The sequence below is a fragment of the Miniopterus natalensis genome, chromosome 18 (genome assembly GCF_054644295.1).
Source record: "Miniopterus natalensis isolate mMinNat1 chromosome 18, mMinNat1.hap1, whole genome shotgun sequence".
Classification (NCBI taxonomy): domain Eukaryota; kingdom Metazoa; phylum Chordata; class Mammalia; order Chiroptera; family Miniopteridae; genus Miniopterus; species Miniopterus natalensis.
In genome coordinates this window covers 26,350,587-26,375,722 of record NC_142098.1, presented here as the reverse complement: position 1 = coordinate 26,375,722, position 25,136 = coordinate 26,350,587, and the positions used below count along the sequence as shown (strand labels likewise).

Below are 25,136 nucleotides of genomic sequence, written 5' to 3'. Positions count from 1 at the left end.
AAGAGAAGTTAATGTCTGGGAATGTCCTTTGATTCACCGGCCAGAAGGATTTTTGTTACCCACCCCCCAAGTCTTTAGATTAGAAATGATTTATTTACAGAGAAAAAGAACAGTGCTTTGATATGCTATACTAATGTTAAACATTTATGGGGTTTAAAAATATTTATGAATGTGTAAAAGTTATTAAAGTAAATGTGCTTTAGGTTACCTTGTGATCAGGTATATAGTATGAATACAAAAACAGGAATTTTTGTTAGAGAAAAAAAAAATACATATGCATAGATTTGTAAAGTTTAATAATCTTAGGGTATGTGCATGTGTCTATTTTGTGTATAATTAAATCTATATTATACAAGATCTTGTATAATCTTGTATAATATAGATTTAATATATATGTACATTTTAAAGTCATGATAAATTATAATGTTAAAGCTTCAAGAAAATTTCCTTATAACTCTTTATTCCTGGTCACTCAAAATATAATGAAAAATTTTCTTTTTCAATAGACTTCTACAATTTGCTCTTTATGAAAAAAAATTATTTGGAGAAACACTGGACAGATTTTTTCTTTTTGGCATTAGTCTTAGAGGAATATAATTTTTATTTGTTTTGTAAGATTATTCAGGCCTTATGTTGTTAGTTCATAAGAATGTTCAATAAATTTACATAAAATTGCCCATAAAAGTAGAATACAAAGAGAGGCCATAGAACATTTCACAATAACCTAAAAGTAAAAGTTTCTTCTATATCTTTATTAACAGCCCTTAAAAGGATAAGTGTCCTTGTAAGCAACATTAATGGCACACCTAACACAAATCAAGCAAGGTCCTCTTTTCCTTTTCTTTTAAGTTTTCCAAGGAAATCATGACCCCAAAATGTATTACTTCAAAATAACAAGATTTAAATCTTTCTTCATTTTCTGTTTGCATCTGAGATTTGTTAGCATAAAATGACACAAAAAAAATACATGCTGGTCTTTATATAATCATCTGAACAGGGACTAGAGAGGTGATGAAACCAATCTAAGCCTGTTGAGGAAACATCATTTTCCTTCTTCCTCTTCTCTCACTGTCCAGGCACCTTCTGTGGTTTTATAGCCAACCAGGGCTCAAACAAATTAAAGCCTCACAGATCGCCTTTCACCATGGTAGAGTTGGAGACGTTCCCAGTACAGCCGAACTCTACCTCCTTATGATATTACCACCTCACATTCTTTCTATGGATAATTGTCAAACCCTATAGAGAATTTTTACACACATCTGTAACTGTCGTTATTTAGTGATGCAGAAAATGAATATTTTGATCCTGATCCCATTATTGGGGGTGGGAGATGAGGCAGGGAAGGCTCATTGTAAAACTCTAGAATTTTATGCTTTGGTGCAATAGCTATAGCTTACAAATTTTAATTGTAGAGAAAATGAGTAGGACATGCAAAGCAGATTTTAAAAAGTTGCAATTCTAACTATATAAAGAATAACCACATTTAGTTTATCAAATAGAATTGTGAAAAAATTCATGTATAAAAACTCTCATTTCTTTTATTAAACTTTGCATTTTTAATTTAGTATAGCCATTTTTAAATTTTGGTGGTTGACTATCACTATCCTGAGAGTTTTTATACTTGGTGTTAACTGTAGTTCTGCCACTGAGGGAAGTAGAAAATAAAGGTTGGGACTAGTTAAATTGTTTAAATGGAAAATATATGTAAGAGCTATCTTTATGAAAATATTAAGCAGATGTGTTTTTTATTCCTGTAAACCAAGATGCTCTGACTTGTATCCTTTATTGAAGCACAAGTTTCAGTGTCAGGGAAAAGGCAGAAGAGAACCACCAAGTCTCAATGCTCAGCTTTAAAAAGTTTTAAAATTAAATTTATTGTGGATGACATCGGTTAATAAAATTATACAGGTTTCAGGTGTACAATTCTATGATATGTTATCTGTATACTGTATTGTGTGTTCACCACCCCAAGTCAAGTTTCCGTCCATCACCATTTATCCTCCCACCTTTACCCTCTTCTACCTCCCCCCATTTCCCTTTTCCTCTGGTAATCATCATACTGTTGTCTGTTTTGCTGAGGTTTTGTTTGTTTGTCGTATTTGTTAGTTTGTTGCTTTCAGTTTTATATCCTACATGTGAGTGAAATCATAATGGTTCTTGACTTTTACTATCTGACTTATTTCACTTAGCATGATATTCTCGAGATTCATCCATGTTGTCGTAAATGGCAAGATTTCATTTTTTTAATGGCTGAGTAATATTCCATTGTAAAAATGTACCATGTCATCTTTATCCATTTCTAGAAGGTCTGTGTTCTTTTCTATCCCACTCACATATTTTTCTTTTTGCCTGAAACATTCTTCTTATTTTTTGAAGAAGCTTAGCTGTGAAGGGAAGGTGAAAGTTAAAAGGGTCAAGATGAGAGTTAAATATGTGTTTGTGTGGTTCTCCTTGCTGATGCTGTGTGTGTATTTTAATGACAGCCATGTATTTATTGTATAAGCTGAGGGAAAGAGTCAAAGAGACAGGAGGAAGATACAGAGGAGGAAGGCAATGATGGAGGGACATTCCTGAAGGGAAGGTGGAGATGAGATAAGGGATACAAGTGAAGAGATTAACTTTGTCTTTAGAGCTGGGAAAATTTTTCAGTGTGTGTGTCAGGAGTTGAGGGAGTTTGGTTTTATTAGTCTCTATTTTTCACTGTGAAATAGGAGGCTCGGTCATTTCCTTGAGTGCTCTGAGTGAGGAGGCTAGAGTTGAAGGAGGGATGGAGGGTGAGGATGGGTGGACAATAGAACCAAATTGTAAGTGGAAGGAATCTGGGGACAGAGTACCTGTGTCCTTGTTCTTATGTGGGAGCTTTGGAAAGCAATAGGATTCTGGAAGTTTCTTGCATGTAGCCTAGTGCGGGAGGAAGAGAAATGTCTATGTCATGTGCCTGAGAGAGCCCCAGGAAGTCTTGGCCTATAGGGGGGACAGCAGAGTTTTCCTAGGTGGCTGCAGTGGCACAGATATACTACATGGGGCTTATAGGAATGAGGAGGAAGCTGCAGTGGTCTGTGAGAGCCGACCAGATGAAAAAGAGAACATTTTAGAGGGTGCCAGCCCTATGGATAAAAATGATGACTCAGTTGTCCTTCATGAAGATGATAAAAATCTGGGCAACACCAATGGGTTTTCTTTTGAACCCACATCCCCTGAAAAAAGTAATTGGCTTAAAAATAACACAGAAACTATCTTACAAGACATAGATACATAGATACTTCTGTTAGTGTTACAAGGACTGAATTCATTGAGGGATTTCCACTGAGAATTGGAACTGAAAGAGATGTGCAATGATAGAAATAGAAATCTTTCGAATATAGCTGTTTTACTTCCCAATAATTTTCTGCCTGAAGCAATGGCATGTCTAATTAATAATAATATTCTATTAAACAGTATGATTAATTTGAGAGATCATTATGCACAAGTAGATTAAAAAAGCAACCTTAATCCCCTTGGTCTGATTTAAGATAAAATAAGCCTGAATTTTTTATCCAGAGAGTTTTTTTTTTCTCCTTGTGATATAACTTGATGGTACATTCCATTTCTGCAGTTATTTCAATGTGTGTTATTTCTTATCTGGTTAACTTAAAGGAGACCTTTGAATAAATAGCACCTATTCAATTCCCTCCTAATTTCACTGTAATTTTGGATAAATATTTGCATGTGAATAGTATTTCTGCAGGATATATTAGTTATATGATATCTGTTGTTAGCTTCATATGGGGCAAAGCTGTTAATATTTTACTAATAGAAACAAAGGTTTGGGAGAATCAGGCAGAGAAGGACCCCACAGGATATTTCAGGGCAAATCCCAGGGCTTAAAACTTGGCCTGATTCCTGGAGCTGGAGAAGTGGCAGTAGTATTAGTTTATAAGTTCAGTGAGTGAAAACAACATAAATAGTCTTGCTTTTTCAAAGAGCATGATTTTAGAGAAGTTCTGGTTATTTTAAAAGTTGTTGTTCCTTATTTTTTCATTAATCAGTGGGAAGAATTTTGATAAACTTTCCCACTGCTGAGTACTGGAGTATAATAATTAAAATCTAGGTTTGGAGACTTCTTGGCTTCAGGTCTCAGCTTTGCCGCTTACCAGCTCTGAGATTTAGGACAAGTTGGTTAATGCCTCAAGCCTCAGTGTGTCCTCATCTATAAAATGGGTCAAGCACCAATTTCCTAGGCATAACCTTCCCAACTTGTGTGCCTCTCAGACAGAAGGTCTGAGATGTTGATCCTCTTAGCCCTGTTACCTCAGGCCTCTAGCGGCGGGACAAGCTTCCTCAGTTTCTGTATGTGTTAAGTAGTGGGAAAGTTGAGGTAATACCAGTTGTGAGATTCAAAGGATATGATGAAAGTAAAGCCTGTAGCTCTGTGCCTTGGACCTCATAACTGTTAAAAAAAAAAAAAAGCCATAATCTGTTAATACTTATGACACTTGAAAATTCATCAGATTTCCAGATCATATCTAAGTTATTTTTAGAGATTATTTTTTCTTTTATTCAATTGTCTTTCACCTGGAATTTTAACATTATAAAGATATATCTAGCAGTTAAACATTGGAGCCATCTGGTAGTTCCTAAATTTCATAATATAAAATGGACATATATGTAATATTTTACAGTAAACAAAACATTTCCTATGTCATATGTATTAACATTTTAGTAGATCGTCAGTACTAATTATGATCAGTTTTAACATTTGACTTTGCCTACACTGATTTTCTGTGGATATCTGTCAAAGACACACAACCTCAAATCATCTATTGATACATTCAGTAAAACATTTATACATGTTGATAGAGATATAATAATTTATACTATTATATAATAAAACCACTGATTGGCATTGGGGATAGTTGCTATAATTCCTTCCAGGAGCTATAGTAGGGGTGAAACAGTAGAAAACGAAAATGGAAGAGAACTCCATGATATACGCAAGCTTTAGAAAAAAATTTTTTTTGCCCTTTGTATCCTTTGGTATCTTAAATATGCTTCACATATTTAAAACAATTTAGGAAAACTATGAATAAAACCATTCACATATTTTAGGACCCTAATCTAACCTTAGGTGGTTTGAGTTTCATTCTTATTTTTGCTACAACACTCACTCCATGTGTATCTTTTGTGTTTCTAAATAAGAAAATCAGTCCATATTGGTTAGTGAACTGGGAAGCTGTAACTCCATAGTATTTTCAGACAGTGAATATACAGTATATTTTTGCATGTAATTTTGATCTGCTTCCATCAAGTGTAACAATATGTTGAATTTGCCATGGGCCTTTAAAGCTTCAGTGTTGTGAAGAGCTCTGCATGAAATTTTAAAGAGACTGGACCTTTCATCTGCACAGCAGCAGGGCACCTCACTTACAGGGACAAGAAAGGAAAAAAGAGAGAGAGAACATTTCTGAAGCAATAGCAAAAAATAACAGCAGAAGCAATTATTTCATCAGAGGTTGATTTTTTTTTCCTGTTCTCCCTCCCCTTTTTTTTCAAATTTCTTAGCTGGAGATTGTCTGCCTGTTGCCTTTGTCTCATGGTGTATGTTTAATTTGCAGGTTTCAGCGGTCAAAATGGGGAAAAATTCATAAATGAAAAGATGTTTATTTTAGAAGGTGATGCTACTGATAATAGCATTTAAATGTATTTGCAAGGGATCTGCAAGTTGGGAACAGTGCAAAGAACCAAATGTGGCATTCCCTTAGCTCTCTTAGTCTGTTTATCTGCTTGGGGATGTGAATGATGTACATGTGTCATCTCCCTGACTTTGCTTCCTCCCTCCCCTCTCATAAACATTAGCAGAAACTTCGACTGCTCTCGTGAGGGTAAGAGAATGTCATCTCTCCATCTTTGTGGCTAATATCAATACACTTTCTTTTTATTTGGGGCAGGGCTGGGCATTCCTGGCTGTTAGTCAATTAGTACCAGTCCTCATGGTATGGACATCATTCTGCTGGCAGTAAGAATAACCAAATGTGGGCCACCATCTTCCTTTACTGTGATCCTGAGACACCATCAAGATGAAATGCCTGGGCTTTCCTGTTGCGAGGATCTGAACCTCTCGCTCAAAGGAAGCTTAGGAGTCCTCCAGAGAGCTGTATTTTTGGAGGCGGGAGGATCATGTCTTCCTCTGGGTATTAAACTTAGTATTTTTTCCCTGTTCTACTATTTATTTGCTTTAGTCTTGGGTGACTTTGGTCTAACTTCTTTTCCATTTTTTTTCCTCTCTTCTCCAGGGTGCTGAGAGGATTGATATAATATTTGCTTGGGCTTTGAGGTTTTGGGTGGAAAATACTGCTCATATGAGTTTCCTATTGATACCTGTAACAAGTTACTATAGACTTAGTGGCTAAAAGACATACCTGTTTATTCTCTTACTGCTCTGGAGGTCAGAAGTCCAAAATGATTCTTATGTGGCTAACTGTGTCAGCAGGGCTGAGTTCCTTCTAGAGGCTCCAGGGGGAAACCTGTTTCCTTGTCCTTTCCAGCTTGTAGAGACTCTCTGCTTTCCTTGGCTCATGGTCTTATACTCCATCTTCAAAGTATATCACTCCAACCTCTGCTTCTATTGTCCCATCTCCTCCTTCTCAAGATCCCTAACTTTAGCACATCTGCAAAGTCCCCATTACCGTGTAATGTAACTTACATGTTCTGGGGATTAGGACATGCATATCTTTTGGGGGGCATTATTCAGCTTGCCACCCCTTCAACATTATACTAAATAACATTTTTATAATTGTCATCCTGTTTCTTTCCATTACTGGATGCACACTTCCTTCCGTCTTCAACTGACAGTGACTATAAACTTCTTAAATGAACAAGCGTTTTGGTTTCATCTCCAAAGTTACTTCTAAGAGTCAAATAGTGATCAACTTCAGGGGAATAAACTTTCAGACGTCATTCCCTAATATTTGGGACTATTTTCTCTGTATCTTTAAGATTCTGAGGAAGCAGAGTTTTAGGGTTCATCACTTTAGGTTCAACCTGATGTCTGGAGGCACAAATAAGGGAGGAGCAATTTCTTCCTTTCCTCTTATATTTATTAAAGATCTTTCTTCATTTTAGGGGGCAGTCCCATCTCTGACCAACTGTTCATATGGTTTTAGGAAGATCTCTTCCTTCGTTGCCAAACTTAATCACTCAGTCCTTTGTGTTCCCATAGCACATTGTACATACTTTTACTGTAACCCCCATCTCATAGGATTGTAATTATTTGTGTTTTCTAAGAAATGGAATTTCTTGAGGTCAGGAATTTCGCCTTATTTACTTTTATTCCCCCTCCCCCAAAGTGGTATTGGCAGAGAGTAAACATATTTTTCTGAACCAGTGAATTATTAAACAACCCTATAGACTGAAGCCCAAATTTTGAGATCATGAAATCTCCTTTAGTCCACCGTCTCCCCTTTTTATGCTCCCTGTTTTCTGTCCGCTTCATGCCCTCTCTATGTTGTACTGCTTTCTGTTCTCCAAACCACATTCCATTTTATCGTTAAATCTGTGTTTCCACTGTGCTAATGTACAAACTAACATTTGAGGAGGCTTACTCTGTGCTATCCTCAGTACAAAGCACTTTATGGCCATTTAATCCTTATAGTACTCCTATGTGGTTTACATTATATGTATAAAACTTCCGAGGCTTGGAGAGGTTACATAACCTCCTAGGGACCACACAGCTAGTAAGGAGTGGCTCTGGGGTTTGAACTCAATGGCTCAGGTCTGAAGCCCATGTTGATAACTACCACTGCCTTCTGATAACAGGCTTCCATTCCAGAAGGTTTGCTATGCATTCCCTGTGGCCATAGTAATGCTTAAAAACCCCTATATCTACTTAGGATTGAAGTTTGGGTGAGGGTTTTAATTATGAGGGATATTTTATGATTGCAAGTCAGACTCTTAAGAAAATACTGAATAGAGCCATTCTGGAGAACTCCTTGGATTCCATTCCCCGCCACATGTCTCAATCAGCCATAGCCATGAATGCCTGCAAGTTGATTTCCAAAGAAACAAAAGTCATTTTGTTACTGAACAGAGCATTAGCCTTCCTTTCTACTTCATTGGTGTCCAAACTTTTTGTTTATAAAGCAATGGAACCCATTCTTCAAAAAATATCATATAGACCCCCAATATGTAATATATATGTGTGTATATATATGTATGTGTATGTGTGTGTGTGTGTGTGTGTATAGATATATACACACATATATATATGTAAAGTGGATGTGAATTTTCTATCAGTGTGTCCTGCCAGAATCGTTCCATAAATTCTTTTCTCAAGCATAAAAACACAGCACCCTCTCCTGCAACTTTTCTCTCCCACTCTTGTTGTTCCAGATCTTTATGTATTAACTCTGGGTCTGTGGGGAGAACCCAATTGACCTAGGTTTGTGATGGATTTGTGATGTGTTTGTTCTTCACTAATGTCTTGTGTCAATCACTTAGATTGTGTAAATTCAAAAATAGTCCTGAAATAGCAAAAAGATGGTGGAAATATATCTAAAGGACCATAGAAGTTTCAAACAGGAAGAAAGCTCATATAGGGCCCTTGAAGGAGCTGTTTGTTTTTGAAGACGTCTTGGGGTGACATTGCTTTTGGCGAATTCACCTTTATCCTGCCAGGCGGAGAAATTTGATTTTGTCCACACTTTGTGTGGCCCAGTCGACCTGCTAGTTGAACCAAATGAATCCTTAGGGTCCCTGTTGTTCGGGGCACATTTGAATAGGTACTGTTACCATGTGCTTGTCTGGAACCTTTGTTTTGTGCTTCCGTGGTTCAGCAGTGCTCGTTTTAATTGACCCATTGTGTCCTTACTATATTAATACGTGCAGCAAGGTTAGAGTCAAGAATTGCCAACCCAGAGCCTTTTTCCCTCTGTTACAGGAGTGAGTATACCATGTTAGTTAAGAATATAGGTGTTGAATTAAACAGGACTTGGTTCAAATTTCTGGCACTGCCACATACAAGCTGTGTGATCCTTACTAATTTCCTTAACCTCTCTAAGCTCATTTTCCCTTGAATAAAATAAAAACAACTGAGGGTTGCTGTGAAGATTAAGTGAGATGTAATGTATAAAAGCCCTCAGTGCTTGGCATAGCGGATCACTCGATGACTGCCAACTGCTAGGTTTGTTATTATTTAGGTGGCATCCCATCTCTGTTCTCTGTTCCAGTTTGTATTGATATTCAAGTTTAACTTGCAGAGACTCATCTTGTTTCTCTTAATTTCAGATTCCAGGAGGAGGCCCCGCTATGCTTCCGAGAGGCCAAACACGGGGTCCCCAGCACAGCTAACTGCTTGGTATCTCCTCTTCTCTGTCATTGAGGAAGTCATGTTACAAGGGCACCCAATGGTAATTCCTGCTCACATCTGTGTGCAGTGCCAACCACTCCCCTTCCTTGAGCCAGGATAGAAGTGGAGACCTTCTGCATGAATGCTTAGCTTTTCTTTTTGGCTCTTCAGTTGACTCTATCTACACTCTGCCTCCTTCTGCTTCCCAGGTATGTGTAACATAAACAAATTATACACATGTCACATAAATCCATGCTTGTGGGAAATTCAAATGATGTATAAGTGTGTAAAAATTTTTTGTCTTCTTCACACTGCCAACCACATTCCTCCCTATTAGTGTGTATCATTCTAGCCCTTTTCTATGCATTTATATACTTATTATTTTTAAAAATGGCATTACACTATTCTTTGGTGACCTGATTTTTTAACTTAACATTTCTTGATCTTTTTATTCAGTATGTACAAATCCTTCACATTCTTTTAAATTTTTGCTTAATTTTCATATATGGGTGAATTATTGTTTACCTTGAGAGTATTGATTAATATTTAGCTTTCCAGTTTTTAGTACTAAAAACAAGTCTTCAGTGAGTATTTTGGGTTTAAAAGGATTAACATTAAGATACTTCCCACTGTCCTTCTAAAAGCTATGCCACATTATAGTCCCATCAACAGTGTGCAAAAAGGCCTATTTCTATATACAGTTATGTCACCAATAATGAATCTTCTTTAGTCTATTTAATTTTTAATAATCTGATGGATAAGCATCTCCTTATTTTAATTAACATTTTCCCAATTATCTGTGAGGTCAAACACCTTTCACAGTTTTTTTTTTTTTCTTTTCCCTTTGTAATTTTGAATACTGTCAATTTATATCTTTCTCTAAGTTTTATTTTGGGTTATTCATCTTTTTATATTGCTTTATAGGCACTCTGTGAATTATAGATTTTAGCTTTTTGTTAACTATATCATAACTATTTTCTCTAGTTGCTGCCTTTTAATTGCAATTTTGTATCTTTAAATTTATCTAGTTTTTGCTTTCTTATTTTGAAGTTCATTATATTAATTTGTAGAGGAATGTGAAAGTTTAAAAATCACTCAATATCCTTTGTGGTGAAACAGGCTATTTTCCAATCAAACCAACACATTTATTTACTATCTACTATGTGTTTAGTGTGATGAATAATAACAAAAAAGAAATATAAAACATGGTCTCTGCCTTCAGGGCATTTGTATGTGAATCTCAAATACTTAGATATACCTTAGAAAATTATATGGGGTGTTATTTAGCTAAGTGCTGAATTTTGTTACAGAAAAAAGTGTTTTCAAAAAGAACTAGGTCAAGAGAGTAGGCTGTGAGCATCGTAGTGGAAACTTGAATTGGAGTTTAGAGCCTGGGAAAAAGTTAGTATGAGGTTACAGGACCTCTGTTTCTATATAACAAGTCACCCCAAAGCTTAGTGGCCTAAAAAAGTACCTATTTAATTTAGCTCATAATATTTCAGGTTGATAGTGTGGGTTGGGCTCAACTGGGCAGTTCTTCTGGCGTGGGCTAAACTTGGCTGGGCTCACTTATGAATCTGTAGTCAGCCGATCAATTGCCTGTGCTGACTGGCTTATGATGGCCACATCTGGGATGGCTGAGATGACTAGGGCCTTTTCTTACATGGGCTCTCAGCCTCTGTCAGGCTAGCTTGGGTTTGTTCCCATGGTGGGCACTGAATTTCAAGAGTTTGAGAATGGGAGCTGAAGGCTTCTTGAGATCTTGGCTCAGGATTAGTATACTGCCATTTTTGTGCATTCTGTTGATCAAAACTACAAGACCAGCTGAAATCTAAGGGGTAAGAAACATACTCTGCCTCTTGATGGGAGATAGTAAAGCATTGTGGCCATTGTTGCCATCTACTGCAGTACTCCAATTCAGACTCATGTTTACTGAGTGAGTTAATCCTTGCAGCTATTATGATGACCATGCTTAAAATCTGTCTTTGACATGCCAGGTAAAACTCTAAATAGTAGTAGAGTAGAAGTCTACAAATGCCTTTTTATCTTGGCCAAATGTGTATTGGCTTTTAGGGAACCTATCTTTCATGTAATTTTTAAAAAGATGATTAGGAATATGATGTGTGGATTTCTGACTAGCCAGAATGACCTATGATAATCTTTCTCCCCACCCACTTTCTTAAAACACATACTGAAAGGGTGAAAGAGATGTGGTGTTTAGTTCTGGCAATAATGCCATGATCATGAAGGCAAAGCATTAAATAAAGCTACAATCACAGTTCTCCAGTTTAAAAAGCCAGCTTCTATCTTGATTTCTTATGTTTATTTTCAAGTTAGTTGACTTTACTTGCAATTTATGGTTTAAATGATTGGTATAATTCCCCTTCTCATATGTTGGTCTTATAGAAACAGTTCTAGAAATTCCATCAATCCTTGTTTTTACTGTATAAAGGTGGCCAATAAGCTTCTCTCCCTTCTGGTGGTCGTGACAGCTTCTCGGTTCAGACAGGAGATGTGAAGTTTAAGCAGTGCCAAATAGACCTGCTGGTACATGTCTTCATAAAAAGTTATGGTCCCTTGGCCAAACCTTTAACTTAGAATGATGCATGAGCAATGTCAGGGTGTAACCTAAAATACTTATATAGAGAGATGGTGCTTTTTAAAAACTCAAGGCTATTCTCCATTGTTCTCAGTTCTTTCCTACTTAAGGAGCAGACACCTTAAGACTTCTATATATTTATACATAAAAAGCCTGATTTCCCTCTGATTCTTGTACATGTATAAAATGATGCTAATTAAAATAAATAGAGGAACAGTGTGTCAGGTGGAGCTGTCCGTGAATGCTGGAGCCAGAATCTTGTTTGAATTAGAAGGATGTCTGCTAAGTTAAGGCACCCTATGGAGATGTATAAGGCCAGAGCTTCTAGCAGTCTATACTGTCTTTATTGAGAGACATATTTATATCTTCCAGGCTAGTAATTAATCACCCAGTGGGGTTTTTTAGGGGGAAGTCATGCACTCACAGAGAATCTTTTTGTACTGCCAGGAACCACAAAGCATGGGCACAATTAAAATGCTGATTTAATTTATTATATTGAGGCATGGAACAGGAATGTTTAAATGATGTTGACAGGGCCAGAATTTCAGAATCACCTTTTTAAAAACAGAAAACAAATGCCCATCCCCTTAAATTAAATTATATTAATAACATGTTTCTGTAAGTTGCTTGGAAGCAAAATAAAGCACTTGACAGTAATTAAAATTTAAAGATGTTGTATTATTTGTTGTTAATGTGCAGTCTTTGTTAGGGGAAATAATTTCAAAGTGATCTATTTAGGAAAATTAAATGGGGGAAAATTGCCTATTGAGCAAATGTCGCTAATAAGGCTGCTTTTCTTAGAACTGTGGATTCTTAAGTAACTAAAATGTTTTTGTATTCCAATTATGGTTTCTATTTTTGATCCTCTCAAAAATTGTCTTTGTTACTTAACTTTTGATATTTCCACACAGAATTCCATTGTGAAGGGGCTTATAAACTTTAAAAACCAGGAAGGCTTTCATATATCTTGGAGTATTGGGTAACATGTATTTGCAGAGAATTTCATCTGAAATCAGTGTGGTTAGTCACTTGGACCTCCTCCAAATACCTCTGCAGGACCAGAAGCCAAATACCTCTGCAGGACCATTAGCAGCCTCTAACTAGCTCTCCTCTAATGAATGCTGTGTTCTGTGTTTCAAAACGGCACTTTCCTGGTTTCACACAAGCTAGAAAATGCCATGAGATAATGGGATAGTTGTTTGCCCTGCTGTACTACAGTGAGGGGGAGCTAATAGAGCCAGCTTTGTGTGGACCTCACATGCAGATAATATTCTGAAAAGCTACACATCTCCACTGTCTTGGGGGAAAGGCAGTTTCTGACCCTGGTTTAAGTTTTATTTTCTTTTGACATTGGCACAGATGCATTTGATTTGGGCTTTCAAAATTGATATTAAATAAAATTCCTAGATGTTAAAATGATGTGTTTTCCCATGAATGAAATAAACCATAAATGATGCATGTTGTTTCTTACCATGCTACTGCCATATTTGTGTTCCTTGATAGTGCAATTACAGTGTGGGAATTAAGTGACCCCTGTTGGTCTTGATAATTCTGGTGATAGGAGTGCAAATTGGATGGAAGAAATGGAATAGTTTGTCTATGTATGTTCCTCCACTGGTTAAAATTAAGTAATAGTGGAGTCAACATTTATTTTATGAGCATTTACATGATGAGAGTTTTCTTCTGGGAAATGTTCCTGGTTTTGTGGAAAAACTCTTTTGACTTAGGTACTAAATAATAATTAACCATTGTTGACATTGTTTTTCTCTCCTCTCTTTACTGATCTCCCACATCCATTTAGTCACCAATTCCTGTGGATTCTGCTCTTTGAATGTTATGATGATCTCCCCACGCTTCCCCTCCCCATCCCACCAGCTCTCAAACTGCCGTCACTGCCAACATGGATGTTTATCTGTCTCCCCTACTAGACTATAAACTATTTGAAGGTGTGAATCACATCTTATTTGACTTGGCCACAGTGTCTAGCATATAGTAGGTGATCAGTATATATTTCATGTATAAATAATGACTTTTATACAAACCATTTAATTTAGTCATTCTCAACTGGAGGTGGAGGATGATTTTGGCCCCCCACACCCCAAAAGAGGACATTTGGGAATGCCTGTAGGCACCTTGGTGGTTACAGCTGTGGGGTATGTGTGTGTGTGTGTGTGTATGTGTGTGTGTGTATGTATGTGTATGCTACTGGCATCTGGTGGGTAGAGACCAGACATATTGCTGAACATCCTACAATGCACAGAATTGCAGCAAAGAATTATTGGGCCCAAAAATGTCAGTAGTGTCAAAGTTGAGAAACCCCACTCTAATTTTCAAAATATCTCTCTCAAATAGATGGGTAGCTAGTAGTAGTTTCTTTATTTTAGATATGAGAAAACACACATTAAGTGACTATTCTAAGTCCACCCAGCTTAAGGTAGTGGCAGAACCAGGAACTGAACTCCTTGATTCCACAGGTAGATAATGACTAGATTATTTGAATTATCTATATGCTTTTTATGATTTTTGACTTTAATTATCTGGACAATTGTCTTAGATTGGCCTTGGAAATCTGTCCATATTCTACTCAAAAGTAGTAATCAGAAATTAAGGCAGAAAATATTTGAGTGCTTATTGGGAATCTTTCCTATGGAGATTTCTTTAGATCTGGTATAAAAAAATTGAATTTCCTAGACTTATGTCTTCCCTCAGAGAGTGGGTTTCTCTATCAAAGTGACTTAGTCCATACATGAATCTCATTAACATAGTTCTGAAAGATTAGCAATATTAAATATATATATATTTAAATATATCTTTATTGATTTCAGAGAGAGGAAGGGAGAGGGAGAGAGAGAGAAACATCAATGATGAGAGAGTCATTGATCAGCTGCCTCCTGCACGCCCCTGACTGGGGATTGCCCGGGGCATGTGCCCTGACAGGGAATTGAACCCCAATCGCCTGGATCCCAGGTCGACACTCAACCGCTGAGCCACACCCGGCCGGGCGGCAATATTAAATATTTTTGTATTATTTAAATTGAGACCTGGAATATCTGAATTGGCCACTAGGTGTTTTGAGCTAATGCCTAATTAATTTTTCATGCAGTATCTATATACATTCTGGGATCATACAGAACACAGCTGCTTTAAGTGCACAAATCTGTTTATCACCCTAGTTACAAGTTTGAAATAAAACCATGGTGTATCTGAATATAGACCACTATGTATTGTTTAGCCATTGTGTCTCTAGAAATAGCAGAGATGGAATAGGAAAGATGTAGATAAGAGTAATTAAATTGGTCAAGGGGAAAAAACAGTGTTCTGTTTAAGCAAAAGCGACAGAAGTTCTGTCTGGTGTGCAAGGCTGTTTCCAATGTGCAAGACTTTGAGGGGGAAACAGAGATATTTAAGACATAGTCTCTCTCCTTAGGCATATTCAAATAGATGAGATGGATGGATGTGTGTTTCAAAACTTAACCAATAAGGCAGCACCAGGGTCAAATGAATGGTACTAGCAGGCAACATAGAAGACAAAACATATTTTATATTGGTGAAGTCTGGGAAGGAATTAGCCACTAAAAGATGCAAAATACATATATTTACTCCAAGTTGGAAAATATAAGTTATATAAGCATTGGTTAAAAGAATATTTATAGTAAACTATTCTAGATAGTATCTTATTTTTTATATTGACAAAAGAAATATAACCCTTTTCTGCAGTCTCTGTCTATATCTTCTTGATATCCAGATATTCAAAAGTAAATATCTTTATGGAAATATTTTGTTTACCATTTAAAATTCTTTCTATACTTCAATTCCTGATCTTTGTAGGTGCTGATTTTTTCTGGGTTCTTTAGGGGTCTGTGCCACATCATGAGAGAATTATAAGCACCCTCTACATAAAAATCTTTAAAGCCACTGAAGTAGAATTTAAAGGATTTGGAAGAATATGTAACACCTTTATTTCCATCCTACCTTTGAATATCATCCTTGACTTTACATGTAAACTTGTGGTTCCTTCAAAATTGGGATGGATGGCTATTCAAGAATAGCTGGGTCAAGATAGTTTTAGAGGCAGATTCAGGTATATGTTTTCAAAATTATGAAAGAGAATATCTATAGTAGAAAATTATACTTTAGTTTATAGTAGAGAGGAAAGTGTTTGAGGGTTATTCCAATTGGAGGCAAAGGTAAAATTGCTAATTGACAGCACTTCTGCTTTATCTTTTTCCAAATTAAGTTAGTATTTGGTTGAACCATGAAATTACTATTTTTGTTGGCCAAAATGGTTCACTCTAACAGTAGCTAAATATACCTGAAATTTAGAACACTCCAATTTTTAAATTAGCAGTTGAAAAAATATTACGAATGCATTAACAAAACATATTATAAATATATTAACAAGAACATTGCACTCCCCGGCCCGGTGTGGCTCAGTGGTTGAGCATTGACCTAGGATCCAGGAGATAGCGGTTTGATTCCCTGTCAGGGCACATGCCCGGGTTGCAGGCTCGATCCCTAGTCCTTAGTCCTGGCATGCAGGAGGCAGCCGATCAGTGATGACTCATCATTGATGTTTCAACTCTCTCTCTCTCTCCCTTCCTCTCTCTGAAATCAAAGATATATTAAAAAAAAAAAAAGAACATTGCACTCATGAAAAAAATCCCATTCAAGAATACCAACATTTATGAAAGTTGGACTGATGACATCAAATAGTTAAACTGGCCATCTGATTCATGGCAGAGTACAACGATACTTCATTTAAAAATTATAAGCCTGGCTGGGCGTGGCTCAGTGTTTGAGCGTTGACCTAGGATCCAGGCGATCGGGGTTCAATTCCCAGTCAGGGCACATCCTGGAGTTGCGGGCTTGATCCCCAGTCGGGGGCGGCAGGAGGCAGCTGATCAATGACTTTCTCATCATTGATGTTTCTCTCACTCTCTCCCTCTCCTTTCCCCTCTGTGAAATCAATAAAGATATATTTTTTAAAAAATTATAAAATTGAGAAATCTCAAGTGGACTATAGAAAAAAACAGGGAACTTGGTGATTTCATCCCACAAATCTTATTTTAAAAATCTTTCAATACAGCTTATTTAAAGGTATGCATTTAATAGGGATGCTTGAACGTATTATTCAAAAAAGGAAAATTAAACAGACCTTGAGATGACATTATTTTATACTGAGATATTATACAGTTTTTTTAAGCGATTGAAAGATGGCAGCTGAAAGGATTAATTTTAAATTTCAGTCAAACATGTCCAAATTGTAGATAGTAGAAACTATAGTTTCCAGACCACTTGAAACCTTTTTTTCGCTGAATGGAGGAAAACACTATCTCCCTTTAAGTAGAACTGGTGCCAGAACTAAAAAGTAGCCAAAAGTTGTTTCCCATTTAGTTCCAGACTTTTTATGTTGCTTAGTGTTCACTTCTGTTAAAACCTACTTTCAGAAAAAGATCTAATGAACTCAGTCATAGAGTCAAATGTGAGATTTACTCTATACTGTCTACATTCTGAAACAGATAATGAGGGGACTAGAAGCCATGTCACAAAATTTCACGAAAATTGAAGCTACTATGACTGCTTGGTGTAGAGAAAGAAAGATGGGAAGAGGGGGTAGTAGCGGAGGGATGTATGAAATTGAAAAGGCTGCTGTGAGATAATGTACATCAAGGGTAGCATAAAACAATATAATACAATACTATACTATACTATACTATACTATACTATACTATACTATACTATACTATACTATACTATAATATAATATACCCTCATAGTGAAAGCTATAATTATAATAATGAGGGAGAAGGATTCAGTTTATAGTTCCAAAAATAAGAATAGATGAATAGTAGATCCCAGTAAGGCAGATTCTTGTTTGATGGAAGGAAAAAAAATTTGAATAGAGCTTTTCAAAAAATGTCATGGGCCAACCCCAAAGAGGACTTTCTAATCATTGCAGTGGTTGTATATAGTCTAGATCTGTCATTCCCAAATCTGGTCACACATCGAAAAACCTGTGGGGAGAGGCATGCTAAAACTATTCTAGTGGTTCTGACTCAGTAGGTGTGGGTGGGGCTTGGAATCTGTATTTCTATCAGTACCCAAGATAATTTTGATGCAGCTGTTCCATGAACCAAGTCACTGCTTTAAATGACCGCTTAATGAGGACATCATGGGGGAAATTCAGGCATTAGGTGGAAGATTGGGGGAAATTCTGTTTCATTTCATTAAATATATTTTCATTTCAGAATGTGGAATTTCTGCTCCCTTCCAAATGTTTTATTAGAAACATTTTCAACATACAAAATAGTTGAAAGAATTTTACAGTGAACACCCATATACTCAATACCTAGTTTCTCTTATTAACAACATTTTGCTATACTTATTTTATCACATATCTATTGAGGTAAAGTTAATATACAAGGGAATGCACAAACTTAAGTGTACCATTCTGTGAGTTTTGATAAATGCATGCACCTCAACCAACTCAAATCCCTTATAATTACCTCAGAAAATTATTTCACACCCCATCCCAAGCAATATCCAATCTATATCCCTCCCAACCTCCAACCAAGGAATCACCGTGATTGTTTTCTACTATAGATTAGTTTCACCTGTTTTTGATCTTCATATTAAAGAATCATCCAGTATGTGTCTTTTTTTTAAGGATTCTTTTTTCACTTATGTTTTTGAGAATTACCCACATGTTTTATGTCCCATTTGTTTTATTGCTTAGAAATAACTAAATATTTTTTAGTGTTTACAATGTACTAGGCAGAGTATAGATGTTGGGCTCACAAGGGTGAACAAAGCAAGCCTTGACCCTCCTACTCTGAGCGTGCCCCAGTTTAGAGGTGAAGACCTTTGAGATTCCTTCCAAACCTTAGACATATAGGTACTATTGTATCAGAGGCATCTTACCTTTCTGCACACTTCTGTTCAAGCAGCTCAAGGTATCTAGACTTCAGTGCTTTAATTTTCCCAGTGTCCTCTTTCCTCTCAGTTATGGAGGGAACTAAATTAGTCAATAAAAGAAATTAGCTCCCTAGTGAATAATCATAGTTCATTCTATCTATCTATTAATTTTTATGGACAGTTTCAACATATCCAAAGAAAAGCAGAGGCCCATAAACTTAATACTTGTCTCTGGAGAACTAGGGGTAGGCAGTATTTGACCAAGTAGATTAGATTTCCTTAGCAAAGGGAAGTAGAGTCAGGGTGATTATGGAGTATTTCCTAAATTAAAAAATAAAAAGTGTAAATGACCTAAATGATTTAGAACCAAATGATCCAGATAATCATACTTATTTCAGAACTTACCCTTTAAGCTTTTTCCAATGAGAGGTTATAGGTTCTGAAAATATAGTAGAATGAAGCATAAAGCAGTCCTTGGCTGTGAATTTAGGTTTTGTATGGATGTTTTGAAATGGTGGAAATCATGAGCTGTTCATGAGCTGAAGTAGTTTCCATGCCAGGGCCTAATGTTTGAGGCAGGATGTGCTTCCCCCAGTCTTAGCCATGTGAATGCATTGCTGGAACGAGGACCTTGGAACCAAGCAACGGTTAGGAAGAGCGAAGATGTGCATTGAAAGCAAGGGGTGAGGCTGATGAATAAGTAACAAGAAAACTGAGAGGTGGGATGAGGTTCAAGGTGTATATCAAATTGGGCCGTTGAGGAGGACATTTGAAATGGAGATATGGTTGATCAGCATTGTCCACAGATTTCATACTCGTGAATTTTCCCGCTTGCTAAAATTTATTTGCAACTCCAAAATCAATACTCACAGTGCTTTTGCAGTCATTTGAAGACATGCACAGAGTAATGAAAAGTTTGAGTCATCCTACACACCTTCTCAGCTGAGGCTGAACAAGCTGAAGCTCTGCATTCTTCTGTCGGTGCTCATGCAAAAACAAGTGGGTTTTTTTTTGGTAGTATATTTAGTGCCACATTTCCCACATGTTTGTGCTTTTTGTTGGTGATTTTGCTGTTTAAAATGCCCCCCAAGTGTAATGCTGATGTGCTGTCTAGTGTTCCTAAGCTCAAGAACGCTGTGATGTGTCTTACAGAGAGAACATGTGTGTTAGATAAGCTTCATTCAGGCATGAGTTACAGTGCTCTTGGCCGTGAGTTCATTGTTAATGACTTGACAATATGTATTAAATAAGGTGTTTTTAAAACAGCAACACATAAAACAAGATTATGTATTGATTGGTTGACAAAAATGTGACAAAAAACTCCCAAGAACCCAATTCTGTATTTCCCCTAGGGATGATGATTCAGCATTTGCTAATTCAATGTTTGTAGCAACTTTATAGAGTATAAGTACCATGAATAATGAGAACCAACTGTAATACCTTGGGTAGGTCAAAGAAGTAGATCGGACACTTTAGTGTTTCTCATCTTGTAAGCCCAAATCCTTAGAGTTTTCTTAGTAGCATTTATTTTTAAGAGCACACTGGCAAATTCTAGTCTTTAGAGTGCTATTCCAGTTTTTGTGAGTTAATTATTCTACTTGTATGAGAAGTTGGCAGGCTGAATATTCTACTTATTTAAACATTCTGCTAAACTACTAATTTTGGAATTATGCTCTTTGATTTTATAGATATATGTTGTATGAAAATTTGTTGCATTTTTCTTAAACATAATTCTAGTAAAGAATGATTTACATACCTTGAAATATCACCTTCCTACTTTGGCTTTATGTAGAGATTTGTTTGTTTTCACACTTTTTAAGATTACTTCTTGTCCAGAGCTTGGCTCCTGGGGCTGGCATTAGAACCTGGTTTTTGGTTTATGAGGAAAATTCTAGAAAGTTTATCTGAACAAATATAGTTCTTGGAAGAGAACAGGCCATTGACTAGGGAATTAAGTGATGGTGGAGGAACCAGAGAGATAAGGAAGTAGGTCAGGGAAACTCAAATCTAACCATGGGCTGGGACAGATGGGAAGCCAGAGAGGTGATGCTGAGGCCAGCAGGGAAGAAGTAGTTAAGAGGATGAATGAAGGTCAGGGTAAAGCTCAACAGTAGACTACACATCTACTTACTCTAGGATCACTCCTTTTGGGCCTGAGATCTAAAAGTAGAAGAGAAGAGCTGGATCTTTCTAGATGTTTGAATCACATTAACATTAGCAACCAAGCACTTTATTATGCTTCTGTTGTGTATGGAATATAAAACATAGACATTGAAGACTTTATTTTGAAGAATCAATTATCTGTTTGTGGAGGAAAAGACCAAGTACACATAGGAAATTTTAGATAATAAGATAATACATTAATGAATATAGCATTATTTAAAAGTCAATATGTAAGTGCTGGGGAAAGGAAATATCAAAGTGGGGAGGATCCATAATCTCACTTTGCTAAATGTAGAGCCAGCCCCACAAATGTTCACCTCTTCTTTCATTTTAGAAAAAGGTAGAGAATATAAGATAAAGAATTTCGTAAAGTTAATTTAAACAGACATTTATATTTTAAGACTATGTTCTGAAAGAAAAATTTACTGATATCATGAACAAAAAATCATGGAAAAAGCAAATCTCCCATGCTTTGATCATGACCAGTACTATGTGAAGGGATAAAGGTAATGTTAATAGAAGGATAAGAGTAGGTCTCTTTCCTTTACAATCAAATCAGAGAGATAAAATTCTGAGGAAACAGCAAACACAATATGATGCCAAAATGAGTGTTGCAATTTACTTTTATGATTTTAAATCATATAAATGATGCTATTTTAGGTATTTAGCCTTCTTCCTCTAAATGTAATGTTTCTTTTATCTCTATTTGTCTTCAGTATTTTTTTCAGCAGCTTGACTATGTTATATTTAGGTATTATTTTGTTAGTTTGTTTTTTTACTTTTTCAAAAAAAATCTTGCTTGAGATTCTTAGATTTGTGATTTGTTGTTTTTCATTAATTTTGGAAAATTCTTGACCATTATTTCTTCAAATATTTCTATTTCTCTCTTTTCCTTCTTGGACTTTAGTTACACATGTATTAGGCCATTTGATATTGTCCTTCAGCTCTGTTTAAAATTTTTAAATGAAATTTATTATTTTTTTTATACTTCCTATTAATCCATCTTTAGACTCATTGTGTCCTATCTGCTAAGGAGGCGATCAAGGGACTTCTTCATCTCTAATACTGTTTTCTAGTATTTCTGTTTGACTCTTTTTTAATCATTTCCATCTTTCTGATGAAATTTCTTATCTAGTTATACATGTTGTCCATCTTTTCCTTTAGAATCTTTACTATATTGATCATAGTTATTTTAAAGTCTCTTTTGATAGTTCTAACATCTAAGCCAGCTCTGTGTTTGCTTCTGTTGGTTTATCATTTAACAATGACTTGCTATATCTGTCTTGTACTTTTTATTTAATCCTGGATGTAATGTGTAGAAGAATGGAAGAGGCTGATTTAAATAGTATTTTTGCCTGATAAAGTGCATGCCTCTCTCTTCTCTGTCATTCCGTAAGTGTGGACCTTGAATCAGTCTATTCAGGAATTGAACTAGATCTGAGTTTTGTTGTTGCTGTGGTTATCTTCAGTTCACCATAGGCTTCAAGTTGCCCCAGTGATATCTGCTGTTTACTTGCACTTAGAGAAATGCCTGAGGTACTGGGAGGTTTTTCTCAGTTTTCCCATTCTACCCTGCCTGCCTGAGCCTCATATGGGTCTCTCTTCATGGTCTCGCTATTCACATAGGCTGCTGTTGCATGAATTGGCATTGGGATCATGGTGGGTGCAGGAAGTTCTCTGTTGTACTGGTCTGGTCTCAGTCTTAGCAGCCCCTGTGTGCCTATGCTTTGGGGTTAAGGTTTTCTGATCCTCTCTTCTCCATGGGAACCAAACTCTACCTTGTTTCTCTACTCACAGAATCCTGGGTCCAAGATTTCCTGCCTCACTCCAGAGACAGAGAGTTTCTGCTTCTGCTCCTTCCTCATAAGCAATGGATCTTTTCCTAGACTCTGAGGTCAGCAGGGTTTATTGTCCCTTCTTTAGTGCCTTAAGGCTAATGATTCATAAGAGAAAAGGGTCCATTGGGGTGTCTTTCCCCAGCTGTAGCAGATATGCTACTGAAAGGGGCTCTTTCAGATTTTCTGTCCTACCCCCAATCTTTCTCTTGAGTATGAGTACCCAATGGATGCTCACAGGACAGAGATTGTGTGTAGAAACTTCCTTTGTGTCTGGGGCTCCTAGCTATTGCAGATGGATACACCAGCCAACATTTGCCCTTTAACAAGTCATTATAATTTTGGCTGATTTCTTATCTGCTTTGGAGGGTAACCACCTCTTTCACCTCTTTTCCCTTGCTCTACCAAAGGCTAAACAGTTTGTGTGTCCAGTCTCTCTTTGGAGAGGCTTGTCCCTCTTTAGAATTCAGATTACTTGATTACAATATGATTTCAGTTCTCTGATGGGCTCAAGTATAGTTAAAATTTTGTAGATGACCTGGCCTTTTTTTGTTTTTGGTCATCGTTAGAGTGGGGGCAATGTTCTTTTATGGCATTCAGTATCATAAATGGAAATGAAACTCTGAGTTTTTAAAATTTAATCTGTGTGCATATGTATTACCATGCTAATTAAAACAAAATTTTGGGATCCACTAGAAAGCATTAAAGAACTTGGAAGAGAAACATAACCATCCTTCCTTCCTATACATAGGTAATTGAAATAGTTGAAACAATATTAGTAGTGTTAACCTTGAACTTCCTTGAATCTATTTCTGAAAATGAAGTCATAACATCTTTGAATTATAATCAGCCCCTATCCCTCCTATCTCCTTCAGAAGAATCAAATGGGAGGACTGAGGCTGAGTGTCTCCCATTGCAAGTGGGCAAAGGTTCTAGAAGCTGGGTGAGCAATGTAGGAGTTAAGGAAAGCTGTTGCAGTAACTACTACAGCTGGGAAGGGGCCATATGGAAGTAAGGAACAAAACAAGAGAAAAAGAGTTTTTATTATAGTGCCTGCATTGTTGCATGTCAAAATCAGGCCAGATCTTTATCAAGATCATATTTGTTTTGCATTTTCTAAAGTTTTTCTTTTAAAACGATAAATACTTTTTACTTTTATAGTCAGCACTGAAGTTAAAATAAATAAATTGTAAGGCCACAATGGGAAAAATGTATTGGAAAGTTGAGATGTCTTTCTTCTTCTTTAATGCATTTATTATACATCTGATATTCCTAAGAAGCAAGTGTTTGATTTTGTTTGAGAACTAAGGTTTTGTTTCTATGTGAATATATGGAAAGGACATATTGTATTTTTCCAAATCTAAGATGTACATTTTTCCCCCACATTTTAATATGTCTGAAACTGGGATGTGTTTTACAACTGATGGACTATTATAACTTCATTGGCATGATATTTTTCTTAGTAAATAAAATACTATGTTTTACAATTGATGACATCTTATATTTGAGGAAATATGCTATTACCTAGGTGATTTCATAGATTAAGAAACATAACCATCTGACTTTTTCTTTTTTTTTTTGATAGAAATGGGAATAAATTTCTTGACATTGTCTAGATCGATCTACCCACAGGTGGTACATGTCTGTGTTTGAGGTGTTTAAAAACCTTATGTTTGAATTTTAAAAATGAACTAAATTATATATATTATATATTATATATTATAACTTTTAATTATGGTAGAAAATATAATACCTTTCTTCCTATAGATTTATAGTATTTTTATTTTCCCTCTGCTTTTCTTTTTAATCTCCTTAGAAAGTTGACCACTCTGTTTTTATGCCCCGTATTATTTTTACAGCAACCTGCTGCCTGTATTTTATATTCATAAAAGGATCCTCCAGCCCTGGCCAATGTGGCTCAGTTGGTTAGGCGTGTCATCTGGTGCACCAAAAGGTTGCCAGTTTGATTTCCAGTCATAGCACATGCCCAGGTTGTGGGCTTGATCCCTGGTAGGGGACATGAGGGAGGCAGCCAATCAATGTTTTGCTCTCACATCGATGTTTCTGTCTTTCTCTCCCTCTCCCTTGTCTCTCTCTAAAAATCAATTAAAAAATCTTTTTTTTATAAAAGGGATCTGCAAATATTTTATATTCATAGAGAAATAGTGCTTTAAGTGAGCATTAGTACTGCGATTCTCCTCATTCTTTGAAGGGGACACATGCCCAGAGAACAAGATTTTAGTGTCGTTACTATGTAAATGGTGACAGAGGTCTATAGCAGGAAAAGCTCTTTAGTTACTTT

At 36.3% G+C, this 25,136-nt stretch overlaps 1 long non-coding RNA gene across 2 annotated transcripts in view; it reads left to right on the top strand.

Annotated features, from left to right (window-relative positions):
- The first annotated feature begins 9,283 nt into the window (after positions 1–9,283).
- Positions 9,284–25,136, top strand: part of LOC107527918 (uncharacterized) — a 766,921-nt gene continuing 751,068 nt past the window's right edge. Inside the window, exon 1 of one of the 2 annotated variants that reach the window (XR_001602322.2) lies at positions 9,284–9,531. This is a non-coding gene — a long non-coding RNA (uncharacterized LOC107527918). The remainder of the gene's footprint in view (positions 9,532–25,136) is intronic. The other variant, XR_001602323.2, reaches the window with a different exon arrangement.